Source organism: Chamaea fasciata, unplaced genomic scaffold (assembly GCF_029207755.1).
Source record: "Chamaea fasciata isolate MVZ Bird 193981 ecotype frontalis unplaced genomic scaffold, bChaFas1.0.hap1 SCAF_5, whole genome shotgun sequence".
NCBI lineage: Eukaryota > Metazoa > Chordata > Aves > Passeriformes > Sylviidae > Chamaea > Chamaea fasciata.
The window spans coordinates 42,303,487-42,318,065 of NW_027094090.1; the positions used below are offsets into that span (position 1 = coordinate 42,303,487).

Below are 14,579 nucleotides of genomic sequence, written 5' to 3' on the forward strand. Positions count from 1 at the left end.
TCATCAGTCTAAAGGGGGAAATTTTAGACATCAGAGCAGATGAACATGCCATCTCCAGCCTTGAGGAACAAACAGATTTCATTACATTTGACTGTGGTTACACTATAGCTGGATGAAATATTTCAAACCATTTCTGAACACACTCAGTCCATTTCTAAATACCATGATAAATTGAACTGGTAACACTTAGTTCATTAATTCTTTATAAATACATAACAGATGTGATTTTCGGATATGAATCAAAAATTTCACAGAGGTGTCCAATCGTATCAATCTCATCACAGAACCTTCCATAACCCTCGTAGCAAGAAAATAAGTACCAAAAGAAAACCACAACTAGGGTTGCATTAGAAGAAATATTACACATAAAATCAAACTATAATGACACAGCAGATGATCATCTGTCTATTTCAGATACCCAATTGTCTTTTTTGCTCTCAGATCTGCTAATATCAGTTAATTTACATATATTTTTGAAAGATGGGTAATTATTTGAAGTGCTAATTATTATGTGGTGAACTAACTACCCAGCTGTTAAACATTTCACTTGTGGAATTCTCTTATCATTGGAATGGAAATACAAAGGCAAAGGCAACAGTATCTACCTTCTACCTTTTTACACCACTAATATGAGGGTTAAATATAGACATGACAAGGCAGAATTTGCCTTTTCCCTGGTATCTTCATCTTTTTCATTATGAGTTGAAGGACAGGATTCATGAAACACATGTAATAAGATAGTTTGTACCTCTGAAACACCTGAAAGAGGAATAATTTTCTGTATGGTAATCTCTAATCTTTCTCACTGTAACAGTACTAACATGAAAGAAGCTGCTTTCCTCCCCTACACCACCCCCCCCCCCCACCCCCATGAAATGAATATAATATCTCTAAAGAATGCACAAACAGATTTGGGAAAATTATATAGTATGAACTTTAAATTCATATTCTGGACAACAAATTTTCAACTAAATAACTTATTTCAAATCTTTTTTTTTTTTTTTTAAGTTCCTTCCAATTTTCCAGACCTTGCAAAAGGAGAAACAACATTGGACATCAGGAGAAAGTCTACAGAAATTTTTCTTGAAGGAGGAAAAGAGCACCCAATGCCACAGAATTATAGAATGGACTGAGCTGGAAGAAACCTTAAAGATCATCTAGTTCCAAACCCTGCCATGAGCAGAGACACCTTCCACTAGACCATATTGTTCATAGCTCCATCCACCCAGCCTTAAACACTTCCAGGGGTAGGGCATTCAAAATTTCTGTCCTTGGAACTAGGTTAATCATTTTAATTTTCTACTTAAACACAAAAATATTCCAAAGTAGAAGTAATAAAGGATTGGAACAGAAAACAGAACTGAGAGGTTCCAACACAGTTATATCACCTGATACAATTGCCTCACCTCAGAGGGGCCGAACAGACGTGGCTACAGCGGGATCTCAAGATGATGGAAGGAGGGAGCTGCTCAGTGGGACTCCAGACAAGGAGAATGAAAGATCAAAGTACAATTTTGAGAGTGTCAAGAGCCACATCATTCTGGAAAGAAATATACTAATAACACAAGCAAGTATTACAGATGTAATATTCCAGGTGTCCTGTTGTCAAATTAACTCCCTAGCTGACATGCAATGCCTGTATAGAGCAGCAAGTGAAAGCTTTTGTTTTTTTAACTACCATGGAGTGAAAATCTAAGGTATACAAGTCCAAGTGCAGCAACCATCTTAACCGTTCGCATTTTCAAACACAAAGAATAGTTGAGTAGCTGTTTTCTTAAGCAGTGCTCTTGATTGATGGGCTACATGGAATAACAGTCTATTCCCTGTCTCTGGAAATAGAAATGTTTATTTTGCAGTTACTATGATTTTTAGCCTTCACAGTTGAAGTCTACAAGTGATGCTTGCCCAAAACCAAATGTCTCTGTCTTTCTCTTGAAATCTCTCATCTCATGGTCTTGTGAAATTATATTATTCCCTCCTGCATTAAGAAAATACAATGGAAAAATATTGATTTTTATATATGTGTGTATATATATATATATATATATATATATACAGCTAATCAGAGGCATGACAAAGTGTAAACACAGAAAAATCCAAATAATTTTTATTCATCTAAATCCTTTTCTGCTACACTATAACATAGTCCACCACTCACCAAAATATAAAGTGTAACAAGCATTTCTACTGAGTCAACATGAAAATTTTTTTAGAGGTCTAAATACCCAGTCAGTAGTGACTTGAACCCTTCTAAGCTGCCAGAAGTACAGCTAGCTGCATAGAAGCCGAAACTGTCATACTCCTGGTCTTCAGTTATCCTGTCCCAGCCAAAAAATTACACATATGACCTTGAATAAATATCTAGATAGAAATTTCCATTTTAGAAGAGTAATTCTTTTTTGTAATTTATCCCATGCAGATCTATGGCTGACACACAAAATTAATTGCAAACCATTTACACATGCTACTCCATTTCAATTTGGAAAAAAAAATACAGAAATATTCTGATAATGGACTATTTCAAGATGTGGAATAGGGGGTAGAGAAGGAACACTTAGTTTAACTGCATTACAAAAAAACTTTAAAACAATATAACACATAAAACCCAACAATTTTATAATATTATTGGATCTTTGATATAGGGTATAGCATAAATAATACTTGTCAGAGACTTCTAACTGCCTACACCTTCATCAGAACATTTTATTGTATCAGTTTCTTACAATTAACATTCCTATGGTTGTGGGGGCACCTAGTGGCAAACTAAATATGTTTACATATAAAGTAGCTAATTGTCAGTTATCAGAAACCTGGTTTATTTTCAGAGAATTATTCTCTTGCTCAAATAGAAAACACTTTTTGTGTAAATTAACTTCAACACCAAGTAATATGAAGAAATTACAGCTGGACATAATACACTGGCAATTTCACTGACTCCCCCTCCCTTCCTTCCTCCTGTCTGATATGTGTCTATAGGAGCTGAAAAATGGACTTTGAAAATAAAATCCCTTTTTATCCTCTATGCCCTGTCAGAATTCATTACTCTCTGAGCGGCTTCTCTTAGACATTTCACATGAGGAAGGTTTAATGTTTAATGCTAAACTTACTTATTTGAAGATATTTCATGCTACACTGGATTTTGATTTAGCAGAGGGATATGACAGAGCAGTGAAATCACAATACAAGCAGAACATAGCAATTCAGCATACACTAGAATCACAATGCAAACATGATTCTTATTACTGGTCCTTATATGTTTGTTATGATGGTGCTGGGTATCCCCAGTCAGCAGGAGGGAATATTGATATTGAATCCAGCTCAAGCCTGTTTCTATCTAAGTTCATTTTGTTGCCTGCCTGTTTTTATACCCTACTGAACAAATTACACGCTTCCTCCATGCTAGTCAGGCTAGCTCAAAAAAACACATTCGTCATTAACTTGAGAAGCAATTAAAATAAAATAATCAATTACACAACCAGTTGATCCTCTCAACAGGTGCAGCCAGCTGATCTAAACCAAAGTCCACCCTCCAGTCCTCCTTGTCCTGGCCAAAAATCAGCTTTCTTTGAAGTAGCTGTTGTCACTCCTTGCTTCTTCCCTGAGCTACATGAGCCAATTGCCTGCACCCACCTCCTCTGAGCAGCCTTCCACAGCAGAATGATCCTTGTTCAGTCACACCAGCATCTCTTTTTCCTTTCCTCCATCAGGAGGGGACCATGCAGGGGCAGATTTTCAGTGACGTCAAAGCTGTGCTCAGATACCACAAGATGGTCAGGAGAACACCTGAAACAATGGTTTTCTCTCTTTCATCCCAAGACATGCAACATAATACATGCAATAGGTACAAAGGCCAGAAGTTTGTCATTTGCGTAAGTTTCCTAAAATTTAATATCTTGGCCGTAACAAAAAAAAAATTTAAAAAATTAAAAAAAAAAATCCTCATTTCAAAAATCAAAAATTTTGTATGAATAGTGATTGTCTCTCTGGAGGTTTTATAGCTTGTTTCATCTATTCAAATTCCACATGCAACTTTCCAGTAAGCTTCTTCAGTTTTCTTCCTTAAGGCTTTCTCCCTGATCAGTTGAGCTGATCCATCTGTCAAATTGTCCTTTCTTTCCTCGTTTCTGTCAAAGGCCATATGAAGAAAAACAGGCAAGCAGTCTGGCTAAGCCTTCATTCTACTGAGCAAAATCCCAGTGTTCCCAGAGATGGACCGTACAAGGATGTTTTACTTGCTCCTCACAGAATCCTTGGCACTAAGTTTTGTACTACACTTTATTTAATGGCGTATTCTGGATGCCAAAGACACTGGCATTCTGATTATTAGTATTTTACTACCCAGAAGCCTAATGCTCTATCCTTGTAATTGCAGCACTAATTCACAAATGCCAGCTTTAACTAGGTTTTTTTGGGTTGGTTTGGTGTTTGTGGGTTTTTTTTGTTTGTTTGTTTGTTTTAAACCTAGATATATCCAGCAGTGTTGCAGTGTGAAATTATCATTTGTAATTTTATGTAGAATGGTGTGTTCCAGATTACCTCGTGTTCTAACCCCTTTGGTTTTTCCCTAGCTGTGGGTCCTGTCCATCTCCCTGGAACCTTGCCCAGACTCTGGTGAGGGACTGGGGTGATTGGCAAAGCCTATGACTTCTCCGCCCTGTATTATGTATCAGATGCCCTGTGTATTGTCTTTCTGTCTTGGTAACTCCCATCCCACCTGGTATTGGTCCTGGGCTAATCCCTGCCCCTTTCCACACCCCCAGTACTTAAGGTGAAGGAGAGCCCAGAGGAGTCACTTTTCATGTGGCCAGTTGGCAGCAATAAATCTATCTTGTCACCCACGTGAGAGTCTGCCTTTATTCCACACCGAAGACACATTTCTACCTGAGGGCCAGGACCCACAGAGCAAGAAGGTACCAGAGCTGTACCAGTGAATGCGTGTTTGGGACCAAGCTAGCCGTTGCAGCTCTGAGCACTGCAATACAGCAGCAAGGAATATCTCCACACCTTCTCCGCTGGGCTGTGCAGATCCTGAACAGAGTCTTCAAGGCTGGTAATGACAGTGCAGCTCTTCTCTAGAGAACTAGAGAAACAAAGAAAGCAGACTTTTCCATGGGACTACAACACAGTTTTATCATGCTTAGGAAGAGAAAAGACAAGGTAAATTTACAGTCTAAATCCAAATACATATCTATCTTTTGTTCCTGTACTGGTGCGTCATGGGGTCTGGGTCCAGAAGTCAGATCCTTCCCCAGGACTCAGTTACCACCTCCCAGCAGCCACAAAGTTCTAACTGTTCAACCTGCTCCTCATGAGAAAGAAAGGTCAGTGATCCTACTATCCTCAATGACCTTGCATAGCTCAGTCATCCACATCATTTTGACTAACAACTATTATCAGCTGGATCTCATTATCAGCTACAGAGAAAGTTCACTGAACTCATTACAGATAGCAGGTAGGAGTCACTTGTTCATCTTCTTGTCAGGATACAAAAATCCTGTGCAACTCTATTGCTGTATTATAAGTTTCTCTCTCCATAAAACTGCACATTTTGACATGTCTCACCTAAGCTAGCAAAATTTTTTTTATGTACAGAAATGGATTCTTTTGTTCAAATTATTCTGTCAATACTATCTGTCACCATTACACCGAAGCATTATAAAATAAGAATAAAATAGCCCAGAGTGAACCGTGCTCTGAATCTCTGGTGTATGGTCTTACAACTTTATCTAGGACATTTCTAGAAAAACGAACTGCATTCAAGACTGCTTAAAATAGCAAAGTCAGTCTTTTCCAGCCCACATTAGGAGAGCATAAGTGAGTAAACCTATTAACATAAACAAACACAGGAAGAGGTTAGTCAATTAGTCAACCTGATTTTCAGTGTTTATACAGCTGTAAGGCAGTAATTTCCATGCATGGATGAAATAACTAAGATATGCTCAGCCAGAGAGAGATAGCCATAAATGTACAAAATACAAATATTTGTGTGAAGATTTTTCTATAGTTTATATATGTAAAGACACTGCATTGTCCCATCAGTAGCAACTAAAGTGGTTTTTATTGTATCAGTTTTATCGTGCTGAAAAGATAGCATTACTCTCAAAGTGACCTGAAAAATACTTGCTGTACAGGTAAAGTATTAGAATTATTTCTTTTTCAGACTATGTGAATCAGAGGGATATTCTTTCACAATGGCAACAGAATAGGGAAGTATAATTTTTACCTATTATGATGTTCAAGTGTGAAAAATCACAGGAAATGAGAATTATAACACACATGAACCAACTTAGAAAATTAACTGACATACCACAGAAATCCAAATGTATCTACTATCTAGTAGATAGGTTCTCTATCCAGTATTACTAAAAATTGTTTTGTCATTGTCATATTTTCATCTTTATTTGTCCATATCTAGATATCTCTTCTCTGGTTAAGTGATGTATCTCCTATCTACCCTCTGTATCGTTCTCATGTTACAGTCTTATAATTTCAATACAGAAAGCATGAAAGATAAAGTTGACTTTCATTACCCAAAACTAGGATACCATGATTTTTGATGGCCACAGATAAAGAAGGCATTCTGGCAAGACTTATTTTCAGCACTGAGGAGGTATTCTGGAGCATTCATTCACACATGGACAAGGTCATGTCCCAAAATGCCTTCAAACAGATGATAGAACTTCACTTTTCTCTGATGAATACTCATCTGTATTTATTGTTATTCCAGAAAGTCCAGCTAAGTTCACCCATATCACAGCATAATAAGTAATCTCCAGGTTAAGGAACTTGTCCACCTAGCACAGCATTGTGTCTCAGACAATGGCAACAGAAGATTTCAGGGAAGGAGACAGGCCTGAAAACTTTCTTATGTCTGCTTCCCCTCTACTTTCCCAGAACCTGCAACTACTGTGTTTATGATACTAGAGTGTGCACCCTTACTTAATTTCTTATTTTCCATTAGAATAACTCTTTTTTATGAAACTGGTTTTTTCTTTTTTTTTTTTTTTTAACTGATGATACCCTCTGCTACTATGGCCTTCTGTAGTAGCAACATTCAGAAGATCACTGCCTCATGCATAAAGAATTGCTTTCTTCTACCTGTTCAAGTCAAAATTTTCTAGTTTAAATGCCCTCTAACTCGTTTGTTGTGGGTCTTAGAGGAAAACATCTCCAAATTCAACTTTTTCTCAGCCTGCTCTGTACTGAGGTCCCTGTCTTTCCTCATTGCCTTTTTCTAACTGTTATTGTCCCCTTACAGAACTTCAATTTTGTCTTGATCTTCATGTATTCCTTGATGATACTCAGTATCTTGCAGACCATTTAGATTGCTGCTGCACCTTAATAAAAATTATTTCAGATAACAATCCAAAATGACCCTAAGATACTTTTCCTTAATTATAAGCATCAAGTAAAAATTTGATACTGTGTCAACCTGGATGCATTCCTTATTACTTAAAGTAGTTCAAAGTGAGCCTCAGCTGCCACACTGTCGAATCTCCCAGTTTTGCAGCATCTTAGTTGAAGCCCTTGCCACTGACACAGCATTTGGCTATCCAGCAAAGTATCTACTGCACTTTGTACAATAAATCTAGCAGCCTTCATTTTGCTGGGGAACTTTTAACTGCTTATGAGCTAAAAAAATTATTAGAGTTTGGAATTTCTTATTAATTTAATTTCTCTTTTGAGGCTATACTTAGAATTACTATGCTTTTACCCGGCTCTACACTGATTAGGTTAGCTACTAATACATGGGATATATCTGATCACATCAAGACAACAGGAGAAGGTTGATCTGAGTCATACCGGACCTTCACCAATACATGTTTCTAGTGCAAACTGCTCATTTTGTGGATATTTGTTCTCACCTGGGCATAAGAAGGCTTCATCCCTTTATAAAGGTCTTTCTAAGCCTGTTCACACCTTTTTTGCATAGTCTTGAGAGGCAGACACACAGCAAGCCTTCAGATATTTGCCTCTAGCAAATTTGCCAACTGCTCTTCCAAAGCATAGGAATGCTACCAAAGAATCATCCTGTGCTCCCAGGAGGTATATACTCCCTGAGTTCTCCTGTACTTCCTTCTGTCCCTACTGAGCAAAGCTGCTGTGCAGGCTGCCTGACCAGCTATGGTTTCATCATCACGCAGCTACTGCTTTTTATCATTGTCTGAACAAGCTCAATATTTCCCCTTAGAGGCTTCATAAGCTCAGAGACAAGGGAGCCTAGTTCCAGCTATCACTCCTTACTTAAACATCTGCCAAAAACTGATCACAGCTTTGCCATTTAAACTAATTATCATTAAACAATTAACATACTTAACAGAAATAAGCAATCTACAGCCTGAAGATGACCTGATATTTCAGTTTCTAAACTTTCCTTTTTGGGCTGGGTTAAGCAGTGCCCAGAAACAGCCTGTCCCACTTTGAAATGTCTTTCAGACCAACATGGTTCACTCAGCAAGGTTTGTCTACGTGATCTTAAAATAAGTGTTGAAAATTTTCTCAGGATTTATGTCAACCAGGGGCCAGCCATCAATTTCTAGCTTCCCTTCTCCCACCAACACAGACCTTTTGTAATCAGTAAATATCTGAAATCCATCAATCTACAAGTCTCCATGCCTGTGTGACACATTGTCTTCTTATAGCAGCTTTTCCTTTTGGCATTGTGCATGTGTGGAAAAGGCCAAGATGTAAGATGCAGAAAGTGAATTTGCAAAGATAAAGGAGTATTATTTCAGGGAAAAAGTAGTGAACGTGCACTAAGATCCCTTTGATTCGAGCACATTGTGAGAGAATAGGTGGGGTCACAGAAAACTGCTCTCAACAGTACAATCTGAGAGCAGAAAATGAAAACTCCTAACAAAAGATGCTATCTCGAGGAAGTTTTTGTAAATGCAGACCAATGGAAGATTACAAAACTAACACAGACATGTTTTCCTGGAAGAGGATTAGAAACATCAGGTTGGCCAAAGCTCATACTCTCATCCAGAAGAGAAAGTCTGCAGTCGGCCATTATAAAGATGTGTCAGACAGAGGACATTCTTCCAATTTCTTGCTTATAATCTGTTTCTGTCAAAAACTTGAATGCCCAGACAGATAGTTACTGGGTTGCAAACAAAGACAAAAGGACAAAAGTTGCCTAAATTTGAAATCACCTGACCTGTTCCCAGAGCACATTTTATAAAATTAATGTGACATTTTCTGTTGACTAAATCTTTCACTAAATTTTCCTGCCCCACTGAAAGGGAAGTAATATGCTATGAGAAAGTAAAGGTAAAATACTGATACCTAGGTCCTTAATTTGCTGCCATTTAACTCCATCCCTACATGCTTTTGTAACTGTAGTACTGAGAACTACTAAAAATGATGCAGTTAAACTTACACATATCTGTTGGAGGTTAGGTTTGTTCCTTCTTTTCTCTAAAGAATTTTTTCCCCACAAGTTACCAAAGAGACCAAGTGTTGAATACTTAAGAGTACTTAACCGAAACAAAAAAGTGGACAAAGGTGAAAAGGAAAGATAACGCAGGTAAAGGCAAAGCTTGAGGCAACTGCGTGCTTTTCTTTTTCCAGCGTTCAGGGAAAAAGAGAACGGCTGTTGCTGGCTAGAAGAGTTTCACTGTGGCCAAAGGGATCCAATCCTAGAAAATCTACTATCACCAGTTCGGCCTAAATCCTAAGTTTTCCCTGCCACCCGCGGGAGCTAGTCTAAGCCCTGCCTCTCCTTCGGCTTCTTTGGCGCTGCTCCTCTTGCTGCAGTGTGACCCTGCACCCCCTGCGCTGCCGGGACATCCTGCCATCCCAGCTACCAGCCCGGGACTTTTCCACTGTTCCAGCTTGGTGCTCTGAGGATCCTGCAGGGACACCGAAACCAAACTGCCCTGGGTTTTGTGAAACAAAGCCCTCAAGGTTCTTGGTACTGTTGTCGTTTGTCATTAATGCTGTAGTTGTTTGGTAGGGGGGGGAGTTTTTTGTATTTGTTTGCTTTATATTACATACTAGTAAAGAACTGCTATTCCTATTTCCCAAATCTTTGTCAAAGAGCCTCTAATTGTAATTTTACCTAGCAAATACCTGTCTTCCCAAACCAAGACAATATCTACATGTAATATTAGATTTATACCATTGCTTGAAACATTTAAAGTCTAATTAAAATTATATTATTCATAAGTGTTAAAAGAGAAACACATTACCTTAATTTGAAAGTGCTTTAGGAAAAAATCTGCCATCTTAAGAATATATTTTTCCCTAATTTAGGTGAAAAGAGAAGCAGGAAGTAAAGAAAAATAAGAGGCTATTTTTCCAGTAATCATTAAATTTTTGAGGAAAAATAAACCAAACAGGTTTAAGTTATGTTTTTTAAAACAGTAAAAAATAGATTGCTTCATTTTTGTTTTCTACTGATTTTGAAATTGATTGATTGATTATCAAAGTCTTACAGTTTATTTTGTTCAAATATCTAATTTTATCATGTAACAAAACTTATAAACAAAACCCTGGATCCTGCAAAGATTTACATACATGCTTACTGTTACAATATTTGGCTATACACATTGACTTTGATAAACCTTTTCAATATCCAGGATTTTTTGTGTCTACACACAATATATATTTCAGTGTGTGAAAGTAAACTTCCTCTTATTATATTTTTAAATTTTCTGCCTCTCTCCAATGTTTATCTTTCCAATTCTGAAGCTGCATAAGTCTGTTCATCATTTTTTTCCTGCCCCCTTAAACATTTCCAGAAGAACTAATGTAAATCAGACAAGTAGCAGACAAACAAAAGATAATTTCTCCAACACTGACAATGATCCGAGAATACTGCTAGCAATAACCGTAGGATTAAACAATGCCTTTGTGTGTAAATTCAGCAGCCTAATCATTCTCAGACATAAAGCTGCAGCTTCCTTAGTTATTTATAAAACAACTACAAAAAGTAGTATCTATAAAACAACTACAAACACTAAGATTCTTGTCCTGACGTTTGCAGTAAGATATGGATGTATGGTAGTTAAATATATCTATTATATATACCTTATAAAATCAGTAGATTTTAGTTCAATTTAGGTCAAATCAATTAGATTGGATTACAAGAAGATTGGATTTCAAAAAGTGTTTGAACAATGCTCTCAGGCACATGGTGTGCTTCTTGGGGTGTTCTGTGCAGGGCCAGGAGGTGGACTTGATTATTCTGATGGGTCCCTTCCAACTAAGTACATTCTATGTCTCTACATTTCTATTTTTTTCTAATTCTTGATCTGACATGCAAATTCCTTATTTTTATGCAAAGTAGAGAGAACCTCTCATACGGAACAGATAAGACAGACAAAAGATTCTCTCTTTAAATGCACAAGATCAAAATTATAAAGGTTTAACAGCAAGAATATGAATTCTTTTTAAAGATTTCCTTAATGAAGTTCCACTTAAAGACTTTTTACCACTTCTGTATTGAGAAGTCTGCTTTTGTCTAGTTTTTAAGTCGCCAGTATGAAAATAAAATCAATTGAAAATAAATCCAGATTTTATAATACATTACCTCTTGTACTCTTTGCTTTCTGTAAAAAATATCATTCTGTATCTTACCTTCTCATCATTCAAGCATCTTCTACCTAATGCACAAAGAGCACCTAAAGATCCACACAAATAGTTGGATTTGTCTTCTACTTAGATGAAGACATATTCTTCTTTCTTTCTTTTCATACTATATTTTATTTCATTCACAATGAGCAATTTCTGGTGGACACTATCTTCTTGAAGGAAGAAGAGATACTATAACTGCGTCATTTCTGCCAGTGAAAACTTTCTAAAAGATGATCTGTTTGCTAGCTATTTATCTCATTAACATTCTGTGTGGGTTACTTAGAGATGAGGAAAGTCAGGAAGAACCACGGATGTTACTGTAACTACCTTCAGCCACTGCAGCTGATCTCATTACAGTATCAGTTAAACTAATTTTTAGGAATTCGCACAGCTGCAGTGAGTTTTAGTCAACTTCAGGCTACAACACAATGATAGCTAGATGCTTATTTCAATCACTAGCCCCACATACACACTGTGGGATCTAAGCATAAATTACAGCTGAGTAAGAACAGCTGAAATTCACTCCAACAAGATGGGCAGAGTCATAGTAGCAGTAGTCACAGTCAAATCAGTAGTTCTCCAGAGCTTTGATGTCTATTTATGTCTATTTTTTGTCTAATATGTCTAATTATTTTCAGTAGATATTCAGGCTGAATTATAGCAAATTGAAATGAACTGACAGTTGTCTTGCTCTGTAAGTTGCCCTTTAAATGCTTTGAGCATGATCTCTGATTCCAGTTAGAAAGCAATACTAATGCCTAAACAAGAAGACATCCAAAACAGTCAGTGTTACTTTCTCAGTATGATAGTTCAGGCATCTTATACGTAATGAAGAGATTTAACCCCTAAGAAGTTATGATTACTGCTAGCATCTGCAGGGAAGAGACAAAAGTCACAGTTCTTCATTTGCTCTTTGAAAAATTGAAATGATATAAACACTTCTAAAATAGTAAATTATTGCTTCTCTTTTTTTTTTTTTTTTTTAATTGTATTGTAGTGACTTAGTGATATAAGAAATCATTCTGCTTCAGCATGCTGGTTTATAACTGTCTATTTTATCTGGGGTATTGCATCTGTGAAGTAATTGTAAGAGAATAAAGGAGGAATAAAGGGCCAGGGGTTTCTTTTTATTTACTTCAGTAACATTTGACAATTTACTGGCCGGCTTTTTTATGTACTAGACTTTGCAGACCATGTCAAGGCAGCTTGCAAACATCTCATTTTTTATTTAGGCAATGTATGCTTAATGACTTTAGTGTCTGAAGTTTCATATGAATTAAATTTTGTTTAATGCCAGCCTTGGTTTCATTTCATTTGGAATCTGGCAGAAAAGTCACAGAGGGGAAAACAACAAAACCCCACATTCTTGGTTTATGTCCTTTCTCCCAGCCACATTTGAAGCAGACTATGAATTAATTATGAGTCCATATGAAGCCAACCACTTGGTGACTGAGGTTTTTACATGTTCTGATATTTTATTACAATATTATATTCTATGATTGTATTTCCCTTGTTTTTGCTTACATTCAGAGTTGCAAAGATCTATGTGCATTCTCAGGAGTTTTTAAACAGATGAGTTATCTGACTGTAGTTAATTTTAGTGCTAAATATGTTCATTTGGTACACATTCAAGCAGTTGCTCTGAAAAAACAAAATTAATAATACCAAAGGGGAATGCTGAATAGCTTATTTAGATCTAAAAATTGCTATTCCCCTGCAGGCCCAAATGAGCTATGGGAATTAATACTTTTTTTTATCTCTGGAAATAAATAGAGACCTGTGACATTAATTATGGATATGTCTTTATGGAAAGTATGGATCAAAAGAGAGGATATACAAATAATTATAGAGCAAATGTATTCAGTACAATCCCAGAAACAAATGTTAATCACGCTGTAACTTTACAAGACAGCAGTAAATAGTAAGAAAGTTATTGCTAAAAAAGAACATGAATCATTGAATAAATTATCAGTTTATTTTATTTTTATTTATTTTTATCATATTATAAATATGCAGTGCTACAATGTTTGCTACAATGCAGAGGATACTGGAGACCTGTATCCAAAAACTCAAGGCAGGTTACACACTCAGTATACATGTCTATTTACTCGGAAGGGTTTCAACAATCTTATAAATAACTTTCTCATCACCAAGGCATCTTCTAAAAGAAGTAGCAACAACATTATAAAATCTATCAAGAAGAATATTGAGTTTACATGGGATACCATCATGTCTCTGCAAAATCAGACACTAATCAGATTCAGTGCCTTGTCTCACAGTCAGTTTCTCCTAGGTGAGCCCTGATACTGCAACTCTCTGCACAGAGCTTCAGCAGATAGAGCACAGAGACGTGGCCAAGGCTTAGATCTGACAGGAATACTGTTGTTAAGATGAAAGAAAGTTAGTGAGCTGAAGTCACTTCCGATAATAAAATTTAAAAAGGAGTGTACTTATTGAGATAGTGAGTAGCTCAAGGATTCAGGAGGAGAAATACACACATGAAAGGATATAAAGCTCTTCAGCTGTGTTCCTCCTATTTTCATTGCATATAGTAAAATACTTCAAACAAAAGTGACCTAGTGAGTTGGATTACAGATAAGATCCTACCACGAGCCATGTAGGACTTCAAGACATAGCAAGCATTTGGGTTTGATGTAAGCTAAATGTAAAATCTGATATCCTGTCATACTGAGGAGATAAGACTATATGAGTTAGACATATTTTTGAGCTTAATTTCAAAAATATAAATTCTCTCTCAAGGAAAGCTTTGATTTTTAAAGAGAAGCACTAATAACATTAGAATGTCACAATGCTAAAAGCAGAATCTTGCCTAGCTTGTCAAGGACCATGCAGCAGAGGACAAAGAACAGCTTTGTGAATAGATGCCATGAAAATACAGGACTGTGCTGGATCATGGTATGAAAGAAAATTACACTGAAAAATGCCTCAATGCTCTGAAATAAAGAGGATTTTTTAACCCAAGTTTAAAATATAGCTGTATA

At 36.7% G+C, this 14,579-nt stretch overlaps 1 long non-coding RNA gene across 1 annotated transcript; it reads right to left on the reverse strand.

Annotated features, from left to right (window-relative positions):
* Nucleotides 1–2,081: 2,081 nt before the first annotated feature.
* Nucleotides 2,082–11,812, reverse strand: LOC136290219 (uncharacterized). The gene is made up of 3 exons (XR_010721049.1): nucleotides 11,581–11,812; nucleotides 5,005–5,080; nucleotides 2,082–3,783 (listed from the first exon to the last, which is right to left on the reverse strand). It is a non-coding gene; the product is annotated as an uncharacterized lncRNA (long non-coding RNA).
* Between the last annotated feature and the right edge of the window lie 2,767 nt (nucleotides 11,813–14,579).